Source organism: Petromyzon marinus, chromosome 59 (genome assembly GCF_048934315.1).
Source record: "Petromyzon marinus isolate PM22_M1 ecotype Great Lakes invasive population chromosome 59, UKy_Petmar_22M1.pri1.0, whole genome shotgun sequence".
Classification (NCBI taxonomy): Eukaryota; Metazoa; Chordata; class Hyperoartia; order Petromyzontiformes; family Petromyzontidae; genus Petromyzon; species Petromyzon marinus.
The window spans coordinates 2409934-2432601 of NC_133725.1; the positions used below are offsets into that span (position 1 = coordinate 2409934).

The 22668-nt window shown below is 53.0% G+C and overlaps 1 protein-coding gene across 2 annotated transcripts in view; it reads left to right on the top strand.

Annotated features, from left to right (window-relative positions):
• The window catches only part of LOC116955417 (neurogenic locus notch homolog protein 1-like), a 120456-nt gene that overhangs the window by 36600 nt on the left and 61188 nt on the right, over positions 1 to 22668 (top strand). The gene's annotated exons all lie outside the window — the stretch shown is intronic.

Genomic DNA, 22668 nt, shown 5'->3' on the forward strand with positions numbered 1-22668 from the left:
ACCCATCAACCAACCCACCAACCAACCCACCCAACGCACCCCACTCTCTTCAGCCAAACTTTCTCAAACAAAGAACCATCTGCCCAGGCGGGTTTTTTTTGTTGTTGTTGTACTTTGTGAAGGGGTGGGGAAGGGGGGTGGTTGGTTGGTGGTGGCGGTGGGTGATGGGATTTGGTGGTTGGAGAATGCAGGGGCGAGATTGGTGGGGGGTTGTCGCCAGGGGCCTTGGGGATGAGGGCAGGTTGTCATGGCGATTTATTAAACGCAAGGCTGCCCTCGAGCAAGGCCTTAACGGGACTTGAGAGAGAGAATCGGACGCGGGCACAGGCGCTGTAGAATGACCCCTTCCCCCACCCACCTTCCTCCTCCTCTCAACTCTGAGCCGAAGGTCACCTCAAGAAATGAAACCCACCACCAACACCGTCGTCATCATGCAAACACCACAAACAGCCACCACCACCACTCCACCACCACCGTCGTCATCATGCAAACACCACAAACAGCCCCCACCACCACCACTCCACCACCACCGTCGTCTCTACACAAACCCTGGGCTCATTCTTCTCTCTCTCACAATGGCGTCTGGGGGGTGGGGTGGGGGTGGCTGCCCTCCTCACTCCTTATGAATTTAGAAGAGGGAAAGAGGTGGCAACAATCGGTTAATTATTGTTGTGAAGTGACCTAACTAACTTGCCGAATGCACACACCTGTCAACTCCTTATCAGTGCCCTACCTTACTCTTTGGCTCTTTCGGTAAAGTCCACGTGGAAAGAGAAAATAATAAATTAAATAACAGCATACGACGTTTCAACTGCAACACAAGCAATCTTCATCAGGTACTTGGTGTAACTGCAGGAAATAAGAGCAGCAAACCGAGGGGATGAGAGAGAGAGAGAGAAACAACACACTGAATCCAATAAACGTAGCAATCTTTGGAAGAACGTAATCAACCAGGCCATGCGTTTAATTGTGTGTTGAGCGACTCTGTGTTGCATTGCATTACATTTCCAAACTTTTACCAAGATTGTTGGATTTAGTGTGTTTTCTCTCTCTCTCTCTCTGTCCCCTCGGTTTTTTGCCTTATTTCCTGCAGTTATGCCAAGTATCTGATGAAGATTGCTTGTGTTGCAGTCGAAACGTCGTATGCTATTATTTAATTTATTATTTTCTCTTTCTACGTGGACTTTACCGAAAGAACCAAAGCGTAATTCCTGCAGTCACAAAACCGCCAAATTAAGTTAGTGCCCTCCCTTATTACAGACCAGTTCAAAACTTCTTGGTGACCACGTGCCCCCTTATAAAGCTCAATGTTCATCCTACAAAGTCCCATCACAACGGGGAAACACAAACAATAGACGATTACTTACTTTTGCCCTATCGAAAACGGCTGTACGCCGCCGTATGGACCTGAAAACTGAGTTGCCCTGTGCAGGAATGCGTGTAAACCACGTGGGTTGACAGCTGTGTGAATGATGGGTTGTGTAAATACTTTGTTTATACTTTTACTTTCTACGTATGAAGAGATAGGTATGGGGAAGGGAGTGGGGGGTGTTATCGGTGTTGTTATTGAGTTCTCTTAAGTTTGTTTTTCAGGCTGCAGATACATTTATGTACCACAGGGCCTCAAAAAATGTGGAGTTATTGTAACTTAAACCCGAACCACAAAGTAACCATGATAGTTGATTTTGTCACAGAAATATATCTGGCGATTGCTCTGAAATGGCGTTGGACACGCTTCTTTAATAATAATAATGGAACAAAAAGTTAATCATTGTTGCAAGTGAACTGCAGGCTGGAGTTCACTTGCCTAATGACTAGGCCTTAACATTTGGAATTAACTTAAACGTTAAAAACAAAAAAGTAGTTTGTTAAACTAAACCTCAGGCTGCAATTAATTGTAAAATGAATGTAGGCCTCAAAATGCGCGATGAACTGAGACTGCCGAAATTAAACTGTCGAGGGACGACAGCAAAAAAAGGGCAGACGCTCGTTTCCGTTTCGGAAGGTTCCCGGCACCTGTCACGAAACGTCGGACATCGTGCAGAGCAACGCGCGGCACATCCTGAAAATTCGCACCGATAGGAAGCAGTCCTTACAGCACAACCGCACATACCTCCAAACTACATACAGTCGTGGTTAACAACAACCCAATCTATTATTTGGTAACACAGTGGCCTTGAAAGGGAGACATTTAATAACATTTAAATTTTTGGCAGTCTGCCCTTCCTCACACAACGTGAAATGGGGTAGAGTAACGGCATCGTTAGTCCGCCCTTCCTCGCACAACGTGAAATGGGGCAGTAACGGAATCAAAACTTTATGGGTGTTTTTTGTGTGTGTGTGTGCACGTGTGTCTGCCTTCTTGGCGGAGGGCATGTCTCTCATTGAAAATAACCCACGGAAATGGCTCCGTCGATTGGCAAAGACACGCACCGTGTTTGGTTACAAGTTCAGGCTGCGCCAAGCCCATCGCACTTACAAGGACTCTTATTATTATAATAGGGAGCTCTGCATTCCTGAGGATCAAGAGGAAATTGCCGAGTGCACTGTACACTAAGCCAAAACTATTAGCTTGCTTGGCGAGCTTTTCTGAACTTTGTGCTCTGCTCGTTCTCCGCAGTTTTTGTTTTGTTTTTTTGTTTTCTCCCGGATCTCCCTTGGCCCCCCTCCCCCCCTAAATAAAAAAATAGCCGGGTAACTGGTTCAACGGAATCGTCCGTGTCGTCCGTGGAGCAAGTCAAATTAACCTTGAAGCTCCTCGTGGGCATGTGCGCGCGCTTGATGTTGAACTTCTTTCGCACCGGACGTGGTCCAACCACGTGCTCATCGGAGGTACGGGCCGAGGGGGGGGGGGGGGGTTGGACCAGAAGCTATACACAAAAAGCAGTTCGAAAGAAATGTGTTTGTGTCAATGTAGACGATGATTTAAAAGTGCCTAGCTCCAGTGGCTTCTTCCTAACGTTGGAAGGACGAAGCGTTCCAGACGGGCCGCAGCAGCGAATCTGAAAGCTCCGCTGCTGCTGCTGCGAGGATGAGTAGAGTGCCGCGTGATGATGGTTTACGCTCCTTGACGAGATCAGCAACAGGACATTGCACTTATAAAGAGTTAGAAATCCACAGAGACCCGTATCGTTACACAGAGATCCACAGAGATCCACAGAGATCCACAGAGATCCACAGAGATCCACAGAGATCCACAGAGATCCACAGAGATCCACAGAGATCCACAGAGACCCGTATCGTTACACAGATCCACACAGATCCACAGAGATCCACAGAGATCCACAGAGAGTAGAGGCCTACTCAGAGGTTACGTAGCTGATGTAAAAGTGCACACCACGGCTCCCCCAGTGGGCTTCCTAACATCGGGAGGCTTGAAGCGTTCCAGACGGACCGCGGAAGCGTACCTGAAAGCGCCCCGCGCGGCGACGACGCGGTGATGACCACCGTCTTTGTTTCCGGCGGCCGAGCCACATATGCCGCCGCTGCCGCCGCCGGTCAGATTTGGCGTGACGACGATGGCCTCCACTTCTCGGGCACCTGGGCTCTCATTTTTATTTTGTTTTCAATCCGTTTCCAATTCTTTCTTCAACGGTTTTACTTAACTTGATTCCTACTTCAGCAGTTTGTTCTTGCTGTGGTTGTCCCAACTGATGACGATTGTTTGTGTTGTGATCGAAGCGTCGTGATCCATTATTTTTCTAACTACGTGACTTTTACCGAAAGAACCAAAGAGTGTGGATTCCTGCAGTCACGAAGTCGTGGTCAAATCTTGTAATCAAAAGTTAGTCTACTTCCTGTTGTCCAATCCATTCCAAATTGTGCACACGTACTCAGATCCCGTGACAATGCATGCCTGTATCAAAATCGGCATCAATTAATTGGCTACTTTAAAGCAATTTACATTTCGTATGGACGCCTTATTATTTATATATAAATTTGTGTGGGTCAAAGACGCCGCTGTCCCTAAGCTCTCCAATCGCCTCGCCCAAGAAGCAGGCGCCGCGTGTCTCGGGCGCCGCGTGTCTCAGGTGTGCCTGCTCTGTGTGAACGAGTTATGGGCACCCTCACTCCACGCAAATAAAAGTTGTACATTGAAGGTTAATTTATAAAGTAATCGATACATTCAAGCAAGCGTTGATGCGGGAGCAGGCGTCGCATCATCGGCGTACTTCTCCACCGCGAGTTGAACTAAGTTGTGAATAAAACCGTTGTTTTAAAAAAAAAATTAAGGAGTTTATTTAACAAGGACGTTGCAACAAAGTGTCGTGGAGTAACCAAAGCATATTTGGCGATTCTGCTACCGTGTGTTTTTTTTTGTTGGCGGCACGATCGGCACGTCGACAGAGAGCAACTCTGGCACCCTGCCGTGTCGGTTAGCGACGTGCGTGCGGCCTCGAAAAGAGAGCAGCACCCGGCAACGTTCCGGGCGATGGCTCTACTTCAGTGATGCACTGAAGAAGGTCAAATGCCGGAAACGACGCCCGTTACATGTGTGTATATATATTGTTTACTGTTAAGGAAACGTTGTTTTTCGACAAAGGCACACGTTTTTTTGTTGACTTAATGCTTTCGTGACTTCAAGGAATTCATATTCTTGGGTCTTTCGGTAAAGTCACGTAGAGAGGTTCAAAGAAGATAATAATGAAATAACAGAAAACTACGACGTATCAATCGCAACAACGCAAGCGGTCGTCTGAAGACCCATCTCTACGTGACCTTACCGATAGACCCAAGAATACACGCGTTTTTTGCGTGCCACTTTATCCATTTCATCGATGGGCGGGTGAGTTTTTTTCTGAAATCCCTTTACACAACGAAGTTTCAAATAATAATTCACGTCAAGTTTACTTGCCAGCATTTCCCGAATTTATTTCTTTATTTTCCTTCCCCAATGGCAGTAGCCGAGCACAGCCGCCCCTCTGAACATAGCCAGGAACTCGGCGTGGCCAGCAACAAACAGCTCCACCTTGCACCCCCCTTTGGTTTCCAATCGTTAAACTAAAGCGTACGATGTCAGTGCACACGTTTTAGGTGAGATGAAACGGAGCAAGTTGCAACTTAACATCGCCCCGTGCGTAATTTGTGTTTCCGATGATTTGCCTTCGAAGAAAGGGCATCTCGCACCCCCCGGGGGGGGGAGGTGGGTGGTGTTCACACCCCAAGTTAAGAGGAAGAAGAACCGCTGTTGTAATCGATGACCTGTCGTATTTTCCAGATTATAAGAACCGTTTCCACCCACCCCCACCCCCCTCGTCTTTTCGGAAAGCAAAAGTTTGGAGCGCGTCTCATGAATCTGCTAAACCGCGCGTTTCTGTGTGTGCCCACGTCCACGTGACTTTACCGATGTGCCGGGGGCCGCAAAATTAAGGGTGTTGCGTCTTTAACTTGGCGGAGCATCTTATAACCTCCCCCGCCCCCCTCGGAGGATACGGCACGGCGATTAAGTTTTACCGAGAGACTCCCCCCACAAAGTGTGACGGAGAGACACTCCCCAAAGTTGTGCGATTGCACCTTTGAACAAAAAAACTTTATTTTTATCCCATAAAGCAGTGGTGGTGGGGGGGTGATGGTGGCAGTGAATTTGAAATGATCGGTGGGGGATTTTGTGAAATGTTTTCCCAGTGGTCTCGCTCACCGTTCCCTGGTGCACCACAGACCCTCTCCCGTCTCTCGCCCACTGCCCATCTCCCCCCTCCCACTCTCTCCCCACTCTCTCGCCTCTCTCTTTCCTTGCTCTCTTTTCTCTTCCCACGCTCCTCTCTCTCTCTCTCTCTCCCCCCCCCCCCCCTGACTCTCCCCCACTATCTTCTCTTTCCGCGCTCTCCCCTCCACTCTCCCCCACTATCTAATCTCTCATTCCACTCTCTGCACTCTCCCCTCCACTCTCCCCCACTATCTTCTCTCTCGATCATCCCTCCACTCTCTCCCCTCCACTCTCTCTGTTGCCCGTACCGTAGCCACTGGCTGTTTCTCTTTTTGCCCGCAAGCCGTCACAAAGGAATCAAGTTTAAAGCAGCGGTGGTGGCTGTGGCGGTGGGGGGTGGTGGGGGGTGGTGGGGGTGGCGGTGGTGGTGGGGGTGGTGGGGGTGATCGTGGTGGCGGTGATCGTGGTGGGGTTTGGCGCTCACCCCGCCGTGGCTGGGGGAGGTACAAAATGGGCCCTTTCACCGTTTTCTCCTCCGGCTCTTCATTCGTTTCATTCATTGTCGCCCGGTGTCAAATTCCGCGCGGTTTGTGTTTCGCCGAGAGGCGAGAGGGAGACGGAGGGGCGGTGGTGGTGGCGATGGTGGTGGTGGGGTGGGTGGTGGCCACACTGTACGCACGTGGCCCAGAACTTCAAAGCGAACACCCCCCCCCCCCCCATGGACTCCCCCCCCACCCCCCCAATAAACTCCGCCCCCCGCACCCCCTGACTTCTACCCCTGTATCCCCTGCAAGTGACGGGACTAGGAGAGGGCAGGCCTAGCCCAGGTGTGTAGTGTGGCTCGGCCCTCGCTCTCGCCCCCTGACATCTCCCCCTTGAACCCCTCGCACCCACTGTTCCGTTTCGCTGCACGTGGCGGGAAGCGGCCTGTTCAGCTGCGATGCCACCTTGGACGCAGCTGAATCCCGTCGTCCTAGGGCAGTGGTTCTTCGCTCAGAATGTTCAGAGTTGACGTGCCACTTTCGCCGGTAAGAACGTTCCCATCGGTGCGAGTGGCCCGCGGTTTTCTTGCGGTGGAGAGCGATCATCTGGGGGCGAAATGAATGTCTCGAATGCAACACTAAGCTCCAGCCTCCGAACCTTAAATCCTAACCGAAATCCTCGCCCCCCCCCCACCTCCCGCTGACCTCTGACCCTAAGCCCCGACCGTAATTCCAACCCCTAAATACCGAATGTATAACCCTAACGGTACACTTTACTTCCCGACCTAATGCCTCAACCACGATCCTAACACGAGCCCTAAACGGTAACTCCGATTGGCCCGGTGTGGCGATGTCCAGTGCGAAAGAAGTTATATTTACTGTACATAGGTACAACTCTGAACCCTAACTCTTAAATCCTAGTTTGAGTTTGTTTTCCTTCCTCGCCCGCACCTCCGATGAGCACGCGGTTTGACCGCGTACGATGCGAAAGAAGTTCAACATCAAGTACATACTTGCCAACGAGGAGTTTTGAGGTAAATTTGTGCAAATGCGAAAGAAGCTCCACATACTGTACATGCGTACAACTCTGGACTCTTAACTCTTGAATCCTAACCATAAAAGCCGCAGTGCTAATCCTATCCCCCTACAACCGTGAAACCCCTAAACATGGACAAACCCTAAACCATAACTCAACACCATCAACCCATAACCCCGAAACCACTAACACCTCGGCTATAACCCGCAACCTCTCATGCTGGGTGCCGTTGGAGCTGTTGCCGTCAAGCGTCCCACTTCAAACGGGGAATTCCGAATCCGTCTGTGCGGCGCTCCTTAGTGTCGTTTCGTTATGCGTGCTGGGATTCCTCCCACTCAGTTGTGGGTCGTCTGTGCTGTGAATTCACCCCGATTCCAAAAGAGTTTTCCCATCTCATGGAAGTTGTAGGAGGGCAAGAGAGCTGAAATTTGGACTCTTAAATCAATTCTATTATAGACGAATGTAAACTAAACTATTTTCAATATACCAGTTAAGGTCCCCCCCCTACCGAGCTGTGTAGCTCTTTTCTGGCTTATCATCATCATCGCGTGGACATCTCTAGCAGCAGCCCAATACTCTAAACGCGTAGTGACGTCGATTCTAAATGTGGAGGGAAAAAACGGAGGACCCGGAGAAAAATCCACTCGACCACAGGGAGAGAGACTTTGACTTTTAAACAACTTTTATTGCCGCCAGCGGCAACAGCACTGGAGGCGATTCCGATATGAAATACACAAAGTCACCAGCAACACAAATAATCGTTATAAATCCACGCGCTGTGGCGCTAAATGCACCGCGCACAACACGAAAGAAAAGTCACGTGGTGGTGGTTGTGGTGGTCATCGCGCACGCCACGGTGACGAGCGAGCGCTTCAGAACGTGAACACGTGGGGTGCTGTCCACGCTGGTACAGAGAGGGGCTTGTCCGGCTCCCCAGCGTTCGAAGAAGACGCGCTGCACATCACCGACACGTGTGTGTGGTACGTGGCGTGCTCCAGCCGGAGCCGTGCTCCAGCCGGAGCCGTGCCTTAAGCAGGCCTCTGAACACTGGAAGCACCACAGAGCAGCCTTCAGTGTCACCTTGCAGCGTCTTTTTCCTCGTTCTGTACACCATTGGCGAGGTCATGGCGCTTGTTAGCCAGGTAAAGCACCCCATAGAGAGAGAGACACACGAACTCCAAATATACAGAAGGCGTCGGGGTCTGGATCGAACGCCCGACCTCCTGTAAACCGGGCGAGGTAGTCCACGCTGTGTGTACGTTGACCTATCGCACCGTACATAGCCAATCGGAGGGGGCTCACCCAAAAATCTAGGACAACATTTTGTTCCTATTTAGTGTTTGGGGCAGTCGGTGTGCGGTAAGTTATCGCGTGTGTTTGGTGGACGTGTTGTGTGTGGGTTGGTGTGTGTGCGGAGTGTATAATGGGGAGCGGTGGTGTAGCGGTTAGCTCGCTGCTGCGCTACGAACCTGGCGTTCCCGAGTTCAATTCCCACTCACGGCCAACACCGGTGACCTGGGTGTCTCAGTGGGCCGATACTTGGACATCTGTGAAAACCACTGTACATCTGTGAAGAAATTGCTTTATAGCTCATCGGATTCCTCCAGTAAGAAATGCTTATTCTGATTCTCATTCTGTGCGTGTGCATTGTGCCAGTGTCTCCTCGTGAGCCTGGGTTCGAGCCCTGGGTCTGGGTGTCTCAGTGGTCTGATGCGTGTGTGAGTGACGAATGTCTGAACTGGTCCTGGGCCTCTTCTAGGTCGACTCGGCCTCAAATCCGTACCTGGTGCGGTGTGTAATAAACATCGCCATTGGGGGAGACAAAGTTTCGGCCGGGCGTGGTGCTGGCCACCCACCGCCTCGTGTGCAGTGCCAGCCTTCACGGGTGCTGCTACTCGCTAACAGCACTTGCCCCCTACAGTCTGTTACAGGCTACACGGGGGATCTTTGTCTTTGTAGAGGGTGCATGCGGGTTGCGTTAGTACGTGCGAATCGGTGTGTGCGCGTGCGCGATGTTAACCGGCCCGTGCGCACGGATGAATGTGCGCGTGGGCGTCCGGCCACGTGCTCGCCCACGGGCCACGTGCTCGCCCCCGCCGTGAGTTTCTGTGGAGGCCAGCGGCCGTCTCGCGACGTTCGACCCCTTAGGCCACACGTGGGACGAGACTTTACTTCCCTCCCTCCCTTCCTCCCTCTCTCCATCCCCACGCCTTCCACTCGCTGCCTCCCTGCTGCTCTGCCTCTCACCCTCCCATCTCTTCCTCCCACGCCTTTGTCATGCCTCCCTCCTCCCACCCCCCGTTTCACCCCCCCCCCCATCCGTCTCCCCTCCCATCTCCCCCCTACTATTGCCATCATCTCCTCCCTACTTGCCCCTCCCTCCCTCCCACCCCCTCCCTCCCTACCCGTCGCCTTTATCTGCTCCCTCCCTTCCTCTTTTGGGGGGTTGCGTTCCAAAACACAATGGGAGGGAGGCCCTCGGTTTGGGTAGGAAGGGGTCCCACGTTGGTAGCTCCTAAAGGCGTCCACTGCTCCAGCACTTTATTACTATCATCATCATCATCAAGGCCTCCCCCCAATTAGGCACTCCCAGAAGGCCTTATGGCTGATGGAATGTGTAAAACAAATAAGAAAATGGAGGGACACATACAGTGAGGGAAAAAAAGTATTTGATCCCCTGCTGATTTTGTACGTTTGCCCACTGACAAAGAAATGATTAGTCTATAATTTTAATGGTAGGTTTATTTGAATAGTGAGAGACAGAATAACAACAACAAAATCCAGATAAACGCATGTCAAAAATGTTATAAATTGATTTGTATTTTAATGAGGCAAATAAGTATTTGACCCCTCTGCAAAACATGACTTAGTACTTGGAGGCAAAACCCTTGTTGGCAATCACAGAGGTCAGACGTTTCTTGTAGTTGGCCACCAGGTTTGCACACATCTCAGGATGGATTTTGTCCCACTCCTCTTTGCAGATATTCTCCAAGTCATTCAGGTTTCGAGGCTGACGTTTGGCAACTCGAACCTTCAGCTCCCTCTACAGATTTTCTATGGGATTAAGGTCTGGAGACTGGCTAGGCCACTCCAGGACCTTAATGTGCTTCTTCTTGAGCCACTCCTTTGTTGCCTTGGCCGTGTGTTTTGGGTCATTGTCATGCTGGAATACCCATCCACGACCCATTTTCAATGCCCTGGCTGAGGGAAGGAGGTTCTCACCCAAGATTTGACGGTACATGGCCCCGTCCATCGTCCCTTTGATGTGGTGAAGTTGTCCTGTCCCCTTAGCAGAAAAACACCCCCAAAGCATAATGTTTCTTTCCATGTTTGACGGTAGGGATGGTGTTCTTGGGGTCATAGGCAGCATTCCTCCTCCTCCAAACACGGCGAGTTGAGTTGATGCCAAAGAGCTCCATTTTGGTCTCATCTGACCACAACACTTTCATCTAGTTGTCCTCTGAATCATTCAGAAGTTCATTGGCAAACTTCAGACGGGCATGTATATGTGCTTTCTTGAGCAGGGGGACCTTGCGGGCGCTGCAGGATTTCAGTCCTTCACGGCAGTGTGTTACCAATTGTTTTCTTGGTGACTATGATCCTAGCTGCCTTGAGATCATTGACAAGATCCTCCCGTGTATTTCTGGGCTGATTCCTCACCGTTCTCATGATCATTGCAACTCCACGAGGTGAGATCTCTCATGGAGCCCCAGGCCGAGGGAGATTGACAGTTCTTTTGTGTTTCTTCCATTTGCGAATAATCGCACCAACTGTTGTCACCTTCTCACCAAGCTGCTTGGCAATGGTCTTGTAGCCCATTCCAGCCTTGTGTAGGTCTACAATCTTGTCCCTGACATCCTTGGAGAGCTCGTTGGTTTTGGCCATGGTGGAGAGTTTGGAATCTGATTGATTGATTGCTTTTGTGGACAGGTGTCTTTTATACAGGTAAAAGCTGACATTAGGAGCACTCCCTTTAAGAGTGTGCTCCTAATCTCAGCTCGTTACCTGTATAAAAGACACCTGGGAGCCAGAAATCTTTCTGATTGAGAGGGGGTCAAATACTTATTTCCCTCATTAAAATGCAAATCAATTTATAATATTTTTGACATGCGTTTTTCTGGATTTTGTTATTGTTATTCTGTCTCTGTTCAAACAAACCTACCATTAAAATTATAGACTGATCATTTCTTTGTCAGTGGGCAAACGTACAAAATCAGCAGGGGATCAAATACTTTTTTTCCTCACTGTATGGGAAGGGGGTCTGGTCTTGTCGGCTCATTTGTGGATGCCCATGGTGGCTAGGAGATATTAACTACCTCGCCTGGTGTACAGGAGGTAGTGGGTTTGATCCAAACACTGACGCCTGCTGTATATCTGTTTCTCTCTCCCCGTGGTCGTGTGGATTTTTCTTCTGGTCCTCTGATTTCTCGCTTCACATTTAGAATCGACATCACCATCCGTTAAGAATATTTGGCTGCTGCTATGAATTTCCACACGACGGCGATGATGATGAAAATAAGCCCAATTTGTCGAGCTATCAATTTGCGATGGCCATGGTGGCTTCTGGTAAAATAAAGTTTGACATTTTTTTAATATTTCTCTTCTCACAACGTAATTCTTGAATCGCTACCCAAACATCGGTCGCCGTTTATCACATCACGGCGACCGACCGACCGTTCCAGGCCGGAGTCGTTACGGTTGTTCAGTCTAGAGAAACAATAGTAATGGGGCCAGTTACGTTTTTAAAACCCTGGGTTTGTACTTTTCTGGGTGGCGGGGGGGGGTTGTTACCACAAACTTTCTGGGCCACGGTTTTTTTTTTTTGCTAAAACCTGGAGACATTTTTGTGGCCAGCTTTTGTTTTTCTACTTGCACGGCCCTCACCCCCCCGCCCCCCATATCGTGTCCAGATCTGGTGGAACCTGTTTTTAAAGATTGGGAATTCTTTGATGGTGGCTGTGGCGTGGGGAGCGGTGGCGTAGCGGTTGGCGCGCTCCGCTACGAACCCCCGGCGACCCGGGTTCGATTCCCGCTCATGGCCAACACCGGCGACGATTATCTCAACCGGTCCTGGGCCACCCCTAGGTCGACTCGGCCTCAAATGAATATGCCTGGTGCGGTGTGCAGTAAACATCGCCGCCGGGGAGACAAAGGCGGTCGGGTGCAGTGCTGCTGGCTACATCGCCCCTTCCTCGTGTGGCGGTGTCGGCCTTCATAGGCGCTGCTCCGACTCTCTAACAGCACTTGCCCCTGTTATGGGCGACACGGGGGGGGGTGGAGGGGATCTTTTGTGTTGGAGGTAGCGACCCATCACCCCCACCGCCTCCACCCCTACCTGGCCGAGCGGCTCAAACCGCCTTGAACCGACACCCCCCCCCCCCCCCCCATTGACGTGGCTGACGATGCGAACACAGCCCACGCTGATCCTGCTCCTCCTGCAGATCCTCCTGCTGCTGCTGCTTCTGTTATCCTCCTGCTCCTGCAGATCCTCCTGCTGCTGCTACGATCCTAGCTTCTGCAACAAATCTAGTGTGGTGATACTGCCAGTGCAGTTCCATCGGGGGGTGGGGGGGGGGGAAGGTGGAGGAGGGGGGACCTCCAGCCCAAAGACCTGGAACCCTCCCCCGTTGTTCGCCCAGGAAGCCCCTGAGTCTCATCGTGACGACCATTTTGGGGGGGCGGGGGGGGGGTGTGCAATGACCGGGACGTAAATGCCAAATGACTAACACGGGATCGTTTAACGTCAAGGGCTGTCTGCACCGGGGAACGGTGGCGACGCGAGGTTCGATTTCCGCTCATGGCCAACACCGGTGGCGATTATCTGAACCGGCCCTGGGCCTCCCCTAGGTCGACTCAGCCTCAAATGAGTACCTGGTGCTGTGTGTAGTAAACATCGCCACTGGGGAGACGAAGGCGGCCGGGCGTGGTTGCTGGCCACCCATGCCCCTTGCGTGCCACAGTGCTGGTAGCCTTGATAGGTGCTGCTACTTGCTAACAGTACTCACCCCGACAGTCTGCTCGGGCTGTACGGGGGATTTTTGGTTTGTTATTTTTAGTTTCGCAGGGGGGGCGGCGGGGGAGGGGGGCGCGACCGGTGGATTCGAACCTGGAAACTCTGCAGAGTTACCGAGTCGACGGAGAGTTGATTCACTCGAGGTCCGAGCCAATTTTTTATTTATTTGCAAACGTCTTAAAGCGTTGTCGTCGTTCTAACTGGGTGCGTGCGTGTGCGCGTGCATGTGTGCGTGCATGTGTGCACGTGTGTGCGCGCCCTGTGATCGGAGCACTTTTTTAATGGACCGGACCCATAGCGCGGGGGGGGGGGGGGGTCGCTCGTACGTCGCGCGACTGCCGGTCCGTTCCGTCACAGTGGCGGGACAGGAAGGGCTTTTTAACATCCAGCATTTGTTCTTGCCAAAAGCCTGGAACGCATGGGATGTAAACATTACCACGGATTCAGGAGGAGGAGGGAGGATGGAGGATGGAGAGAGCGGTGGGAGGAAGGAGGGAGGAATAGTGCTGCACTGTACTTGTTTGAAGTCTAAAAAGAGCTTTAAAGCGACGTCTCGGGCAACTTTGTCGAAGTTTCTTTCGCGTCCTCTTGAAAGCCGCGACTGCTTTCGGCATTACTGGTTCGGCATCGCGACGCCGTGCGTTGCGCTGCACCTCGGTGCTTCATCCAGCAGTGGAAAGACCGTGGCCGTCCATGGCTGTATCGGTCCTGGGAGCGCATGCTCCCCAAATCCGGCATATTGGGAGGGCAGGCGTGTAAAGAATCGAAAGACTCCTTGTGTGCACGCGTAGCGTGGGCAGCGATTGTGTAAGGCAGTGCAGCAAAGTAGGTGACTGACCTTGGTGCATGTACCACACACGTACGTGCGTGGTGCATGTACCACACACGTGCGTGTGGTACATGTACCACACGTACGTGTGTGGTACGTGTGGTACATGTACCACACACGTACATGTGTGGTACATGTACCACACACGTACATATTGGTACATGTACCATACACGTACATGTTGGTACATGTACCACACACGTACATGTCGGTACATGTACCACACACGTACCACACACGTGCAGTACGTGTAACACACACGTGCAGTACGTGTAACACACACGTGCAGTACGTGTACCACACACGTGTGTGGTACGTGTACCACACACGTGCGTGGTACGTGTACCACACACGTGCGTGGTACGTGTACCACACACGTGCGTGGTACGTGTACCACACACGTGCGTGGTACGTGTACCACACACGTGCGTGGTACGTGTACCACGCGCGTGCGGTACGTGTACCACGCGCGTGCGGTACGTGTACCACGCGCGTGCGGTACGTGTACCACGCGCGTGCCACACCGACCCCACCACCACCTCAGCATGCATAGGGAAGCTCGCTGCCCCGCAAGCAGTGGGGGTGACCTCGCGTCGCATCTGGCCCAGCCACGGCAGGTGGCGTCGCTATTTCCACGGAGGGAAAATAATAAAGGAATATAGGTTCACTCAAATGTGACTGTGGCGCACCGCAGAGTTGGACACAACGTGAACTCGTGTACACTGTAAGTCGACGGGTCTCTGTGCGCGTCTGCTGGTCTCCTATGTGAGTCTGGGGGTCTCCGCATGAGTCTGTGGGTCCCAGTGTAAGTCTATGCGTCTCAGTGTGAGTCTGTGGGTCTCGGTGTGAGTCTGTGGGTCTCGGCGTGAGTCTGTGTGTCTCGGTGTGAGTCTGGGTCTCAGTGTGAGTCTGTGGGTCTAGGTGTGAGTCTATGGGTCTCAGTGTGAGTCTATGGGTCTCGGTGCGAGTCTGTGGGTCTCGGTGCGAGTCTGTGGGTCTCGGTGCGAGTCTGTGGGTCTCCGCGTGAGTATCCGCATGTATGTTGGAACTTTCCCACTACGTAGCCAATCGCGCCAAACGAATTCACGACCCCAGGCACCGATGTACAGCCGCCACTCGGGTCATATTCTCACAAGGCGACGACGCCGTTTGTCAATCCACTGCTGGATGTGGGGGCCTTCCGCGCTCACCCTTTTGGGGATTATTCAACCGCACTTCACCGAAATGGGTCAACGCTGGTTGATTTAAAGACCGCCGCCCTCTTTCTGCCCGCGACGTAGCCGGCGCGGCAGCCGAGAGCGACCCACCGGCGTTGCACCGGTGGGTCGTTCCCACGTGCAGCGCCGCTGAGAGGCGGCGTGGACGACGAACCGGCAGCGGTTTACGGCTTCGGTCATTCCTTGTCTTTTGTTTTAAATGCCAGAACGTGTGGCGGAAGGAAGTGAACAATGTGGTATATTGTACGCGGGCGCCGCAACCTTCACCGTTACGGTCTGGACAATCGCCCGGGCTTTCTGATACCAGAACACATACGTGTGTGTGTGTGTATGTGTGTGTGTGCAGTAGAAGCCGTCTTAACGGGCACCACTGTTAACGACTCATCGCTTAATAACGGGCCTTCAGAGAGCCTAGTGTGTAGTATAGGGTAGTGTATTGTATTTTATAGTGTATTGTAGTGTATAGTAGTGTAATGCCTCCATAGAGCCCAGTGTGATTGCTTACCGACCATTCCCCTGATGGGCTGATGTAGCTACAGTAAATATGAATTAGTGCATGAATTAACCACGTGTTATCTATTGTTTAAATATTATGAAGTAGGTTTTTTTTGGGGGGTGAAAAAAGGGGGGTGACTTTCAATGCCATCGGAACGAATTGAGCCTTGAACGTGCATTTTCTAGACTCGCTTAACGACCAAATTGCTTCACGGCCGGTTTCGTTGGAACCAATTACCGTGGTGAAGAGGAGGGGCTTCTCCTGTGCACCGCGCTGCAACGGCAACGTTGCGTTGCTCTTAATTGCTGTCCGCCACTCCGCTTGCTTTACCCCGGGAGAGTCTCGCAGAGCCTCGAGGAGACTTTTTAGCGGGGGTGGCGGCCTGCCAGTCGCGGCGAATTTCATCACCGGTGTTGGTGGCCGTGAGCGGGAATCGAACTCGGGCCGCCGAGTTCTGTAGGACCCCCACACGCACGCGGCGAACCTCGCGAAAACTCGGCTAATTGCCGCGAGACACGGCAATTAGCCGAGTGCCAAACCCCACTCAAACTATTTTCGTAAAAATTATTCGTCGTAGTCGCCGTCGCCGCCGCCGCCATCAAGCGGCGTGACCAAGGGAACCACTCGCCGACCTCTGTGGCCCCAAGCGGGCCCCCCCCCACCTCCCGATGCTGTGAAATGTCACGTATCCGTACATCAATCCGAGTCTTGCCGCTGGCTACTCGAGCCACAGTGTCGTAACCATCCACCACCAACCGCCCGGCTGCAATAAAGACGCACACGCTCACACGCTGCTCCTCCTCCTCTGTGTCCGCCTCTAACCAGCAGGCAGGCCAGCCCACACTCGGCTTTGTTGAAAGGGCCCCACCAGCGAATCGCGCAGCCTTCCCATCTGTTGCGTTAACCCTTACGAGAGGCGATGGTGGGGGGTGGAGGGCGAGGGAATTTAAATGTAATTATTTTTCTCGTGTCTGCCCGTCGTGTGTGTGTGTGCGGACGCGTGTGCGTTGGTGGGAAGCGTTGTGGCGCAGCGGTCATAGGGCGGTGACATCGCGGCCGAGCTGTCGCGATAGCAGGGCAGTTCGAGACGCGCATCCGCCCTGGTTAATACCGCCGTTTGCCTCCACGTGCCCTGAGCTTCTTAGGGTAACTCGGAGGTTCCCGCTCGGCAAGTGGAGCGAAGCGTCGGTCACCGTGCCAAACGACACGACGATGTGAGAGAGTCGGGTTGAGAGATGGAGGGAGGGAGGGAGGGAGTCATTGGGGGGAGAGGACACGGAGAGAATGAAAACGGAGATAGACCCAGAGGGACGAGGAAAGACCGAGCAAGGAGACAGACGTGGAGGGACGGGAATGACACAGAAAGCACATGGAGACCCGAGGTCACATGGAGAGAGCTGGAGGAGTGGAGGACAAGGAGAGGCAGAGACACGAGGGGGGAGAGGCAGAGACATGGGGGGGGAGAGGCAGAGATACGGGGGGGGAGAGGCAGAGACATGGGGGGGGGAGAGGCAGAGACATGGGGGGGGAGAGGCAGAGACATGGGGGGGGGAGAGAGGCAGAGACACGAGGGGGGGGGGAGAGGCAGAGACACGAGGGGGGGGGGAGAGGCAGAGACATGGGGGGGAGAGGCAGAGATACGGGGGGGGAGAGGCAGAGACATGGGGGGGGGAGAGGCAGAGACACGGGGGAGGAGAGGCAGAGACATGGGGGGGGGAGAGAGGCAGAGACGGGGGGGGGGAGAGGCAGAGACACGGGGGGGGGAGAGGCAGAGACACGGGGGGGGAGAGGCAGAGACATGGGGGGGGGAGAGGCAGAGACATGGGGGGGGAGAGGCAGAGATACGGGGGAGGAGAGGCAGAGACACGGGGGGGGGGAGCGAGAGACACGGGGGGGGGGGAGAGGCAGAGACACGTGGGGGGGGGAGAGGCAGAGACACGGGGGGGGGGGGAGAGGCAGAGACACGGGGGAGAGGCAGAGACATGGGGGGAGACACGGGGGGGGGGGAGAGACACGGGGGGGGGGAGAGGCAGAGACACGGGGGGGGAGGCAGAGATATGGGGGGGGGGAGACACGGGGGGGGGGAGAGACATGGGGGGGGGGAGAGGCAGAGACGGGCGGGGGGCAGAGACACGGTGGGGTGGGGGGGGGTGAGAGGCAGAGACACGATGGTAGACCAAGAGACACGCACGCGCAGCACAGAGACACCATGGAAAGCGCGGAGGCAAACAAAGCGACTAGACAGAGACGTTAGAGCCAAGCGGGAGGGGGAGAGACACGCACACGCAGAGCTGATTGCTATGCACACCTGCCCTGTGCCCTAAGCAGCCTTTGTGCGGCACGGGAGGGGAGAGGGAGGGGAGCGAGCCTGGCTTTTGTTCACGCTCCCTCGCACCCCTGCACCCCCACCCACCCACCCGGCCTCCCTTTCACGGCCGAATGGAAATGCCTGCACATTTGCCATGGAGTACACCCCCACCACCCCCATTCAAAAGGCGAAATACGGCCTCCTCTAGGCTTCTGGCCATGGGCCCCCCTCTGCCCATAGGGCGGCGAGGGGGTAGGGATTGGGGGGGGGTCGGGGGTCGGGACACCCTCCCCCCCCCCCCCCCCAATCGGAGAGCTGAACAGGAGCGAGAAGTTTTGGGTCGTCGCGTGTTCCAACTTGGAAACCACGAGGGGCAGTGGCGACCACGTGGGCGCGTGCGAGCCCACGAGGTTTGCGGAACGTGGCGGTGACGGAAATTCCCGTTGGTCCGTTCTCCCGTTAGCCGCAACCTGTCCTCGTTTTTTTTGTTCTCAAAGTTTCAGTTTGTCGCCGCAGTCGTTTGGACCTGTTGAGTGAATGAATGACAAAAGCGGTGGTTGTTGCCGAAGCCGCGGTGTCGGCCCACGTTGTTGAGATGCCCCTTGCGTTGCGTCGCTTGACACGCATTTCTCACGGGGTTATCAGTGTGATATAATTTGGTAAAAAAAAAATTTAGATATGTTTAACACGTAGGCTTTCGCGACCAATAGCATCCATAATAGAGGGTGTTTTTTTGGGGGGGTTAGATCGTGCAAGCAAAACAAAATTGATCTTGTGAATAATTATATGCCGGAGCAGATAAAAGGAAATGATCCAGAGAGTGGTTAGTCTACCAGAATCACCTAATTTATCTGATTCAACTATACTAAACTAAAAACATTTTTATTGTTATCAGGTAAGGCCCACTCAGCTATTTAGCTCTTTTTCAGAAGAGACCTGGCCACAAGTGATAGCTCAACGAAGTGGACTCATCATCATCGTTACGTGGAAATTTAGCAGCCAAACTCGTGTCGTTGTTTCTGAATGTGGAGGGGAAAAACCCGAGGACCCGGAGAATAATCCACGGGACCCCACGGGGAGAGAGAGGCACGCAAACTCCAAATGTACAGCAGGCGTCAGGGTCGGGATCGAACCCACGACCTCATGTACACTAGGCGAGGTAGTCAACATCACCGAGCCACCGTGATGATGATGAGAGAGAGAGAGACACGCAAACTCCAAATATACAGCAGCAGCAGGCATCAGGGTCGGGATCGAACCCACGACCTCCTGTACACCAGGCGAGGTAGTCAACATCTCCGAGCCACCGTGATGATGATGAGAGAGAGAGAGGCACGCAAACTCCAAATATACAGCAGCAGCAGGCGTCGGGATAGAACCCACGACCTCCTGTACACCAGACGAGGTAGTTAACGTCTCCTAGCCCCCGCGCTTCCCCTATGCAATTGTCATCGGCCAAGTAACAGTGAACTCGAGAATCGTAATCTCTATTTATCTTGGAGGAATATGATAATCGGATCATCGTTCCCTCGGATAATCGGATCATTGTTCGCTCGGATAATAGGATCATCGTTCCTTCACGTGCCAACTCGGACATGGGGAATTCTGCCGCACGTACGTACGTACGACGTTGCCTTGATGGTAAATTTCTGTGGTCGGGCTGCAAATTTATCGGGGGGGGGGGGGGGGGGGAACCGCGAACCAATATTGACCGATGTAGCGTGCACAAAAGAAAGCCCGTGGCATTTTTGTCACCTGACGGCGATGTGACGCCCCTGGGTTCAAATCCGGGTTGCAGTCGCCCAACCACAGTGTGAAAAGAGATCCATGGAGATCCCATGCAGATCCCATGCAGATCCCATGCAGATCCCATGGAGATCCCATGGAGATCCCATGGGAATCCAAGACCCATGGAGATCCCATGGAGACCCACGGAGACCCACGGAGACCCACGGTGGCCCACGGTGGCCCATGGAGACCCCATGGAGACCCCATGGAGACCCCATGGAGACCCCATGCAGATCCCATGGAGATCCAATGGAGATCCCATGGAGATCCCATGGGAATCCGAGACCCATGGAGATCCCATGGAGACCCACGGAGACCCACGGTGGCCCATGGAGACCCCATGGAGACCCCATGGAGATCCCATGGAGATCCCATGCAGATCCCATGGAGATCCAATGGGAATCCAAGACCCATGGAGATCCCATGGAGACCCACGGAGACCCATGGAGACCCACGGAGACCCACGGAGATCCATGGAGACCCACGGTGGCCCATGGAGATCCATGGAGACCCCATGGAGACCCCATGGAGACCCCATGGAGACCCCATGGAGATCCCATGGAGATCCCATGGAGATCCCATGGTGACTCATGGAGACTCATGCAGACCCCAGAGACTCGCACGGACTTGCGTTGCGGTTAATACAAGTTCTCGAGCGTGGCGAATCGATGGTCTCGGCTCAATGAGCAATGGCTGCAAGGACAAAAATGTGGTCTGTGACCCAATTTGGTGCAAATACCAGAGAATCCGGCCCTGAGAATTAACCGATTTAAAATGTTGGTTTCAGTCCCGCGTGAAATCCGGGTTTGGGTGACAGCCGGGGCATTGCTAAATCCACCACACCTGTTGCCTCACGGCAAGAATGGCCTGGGTTCGACTCGCGACTCGGGGCGGCGCCTTGCTTGTGTGGATTTTGTAAGTTTCCCCCCCCCCACCCCCCGAAATTTTGACTTAAAACTTTCGTGACTGCAGGAATTCATATTCTTGGTTCTTTCGGCAAAGTCACGTAGATAGAAAATGAAATAAAAATTGCAGATAATTCAATTAAATAAAAAATATAAAAATTGAAAATAATAAAAGCCAAAAACCCACGGCGTTTCGATCGCAACACAAGCGGCCTTCATCCTCATCCTGCGAGGGTTTCCTCTGGATTCTCCGCTTTCCTCTCCTAGCTGAAGAAGACGAAGACGAAACCTGGTTTATTGCCCCAAATAATTCCACGCGGAGGCGAGCGGCATGGAGGGGAGCGAGGGGGGGGAGGTGCGCTGGCGTATTGTCCGCTTGGTTTTATTTAAAAAAATGTTTGGTCCCGCGCTCGGCTTATAAGTTCGTTTTGCCGTGACATTCCGCCGACGGGTCCTGGGCGATAACCACCCGGGGTCAGTCGGGTATCGGGCCGCGCTCCGTTTGCTTTCTCGCGGCCGTGTTTGCCAGAGTTTTCTTTTTTGCCAGTACTCCCCCCCTCCCACCCCCCGCCCGCCTCCTGACGGCACAGCCGTTATCGCCGCCGGCCTCTCCCTGTGCAAGGGTCTCGCGCCAGATTTTGAGCTGACATCGCGTTTTTTTGGCGCGCGGCTGACGATAAAAAAAAAATAGCTGTGGGAACAAAACAATAAAGGTTCGAATTTTTTTTCCCACATCTTCATTTGCACGAGAGGATGACCGATCGCAAACGACGTGAACGTTCACCCCGCCGTTGGCTGCGATCCACAGTGCCCCAATGGCCGAACGCCGTTTGCATTGCCTTTTAAGATGACTCACTTCTGTAGAACTGCGTTTAGCACAGTTGGCTACGTGCAGTGAGAAATAAGTTCTACACGCACGTGAGTACGTACACACGCGCATACGTAATGAGAGAGAGACAGAGGGAGAGACAGAGAGAGAGATGGAGAGAGAGACAGAGAGAGACAGAGAGAGAGAGACAGAGAGAGGGACAGAGAGAGCGAGGGACAGAGAGAGCGAGATGGAGAGACACAGAGGAGCTGAGCATGTGAACTTACACACACACAGACCATGTGAACTTACACACACACAGAGCATGTGAACTTACACACACACAGAGCATGTGAACTTACACACACAGAGCATGTGAACTTACACACACACAGAGCATGTGAACTTACACACACACAGAGCATGTGAACTTACACACACACAGAGCATGTGAACTTACACACACACAGAGCATGTGAACTTACACACACACAGAGCATGTGAACTTCCACACAGAGTGCGAGAGAGCGCGCGGGGAAATTAGCGCAACAGCCCCTGGGGTGGATTTGAGAAGTGAGCTGTTAAGACAAAATATCTGGAATGCTTTTTGGGTTGCTTAACCTCGTGGGACTCCGCTTAGAATAATAATAACAGTAATTATTACAGTTACCGTAGCTTCCATCGTACGATCTCAAGGCGCTTTACATCGGTGACAACGGCGTGGTCGGTGGGTGGATGGTGGAGGGCGATTGGTAAGAAGTGGCCGAGTTTTTAAGAGGGGAAATGCTCCCTCGGAGAGAGTCGACGTTTATTTTGGGCGGGGGGCTCGGAGCGTCTCCACCGAACCGGACTTCCTGTCACAGCCTCCGGCAGGAGATAGAGGCCCCTCGAGATACATGGAGACACACAGAGATACATAGAGATATATAGAGACACATATATACCAATTGAGATGCACAGAGACGCACAGAGATACGTAGATAACCAATAGAGATACAGAGGCCCGTCGAAATGCAAAGACACATAGTTACCAATAGAGATACAAAGAGACCCCTCAAGATACAGAGACACATAGATACCAATAGAGATACATAGAGACGCATAGCAATGCACAGAGACACACAGAGACACACAGAGAC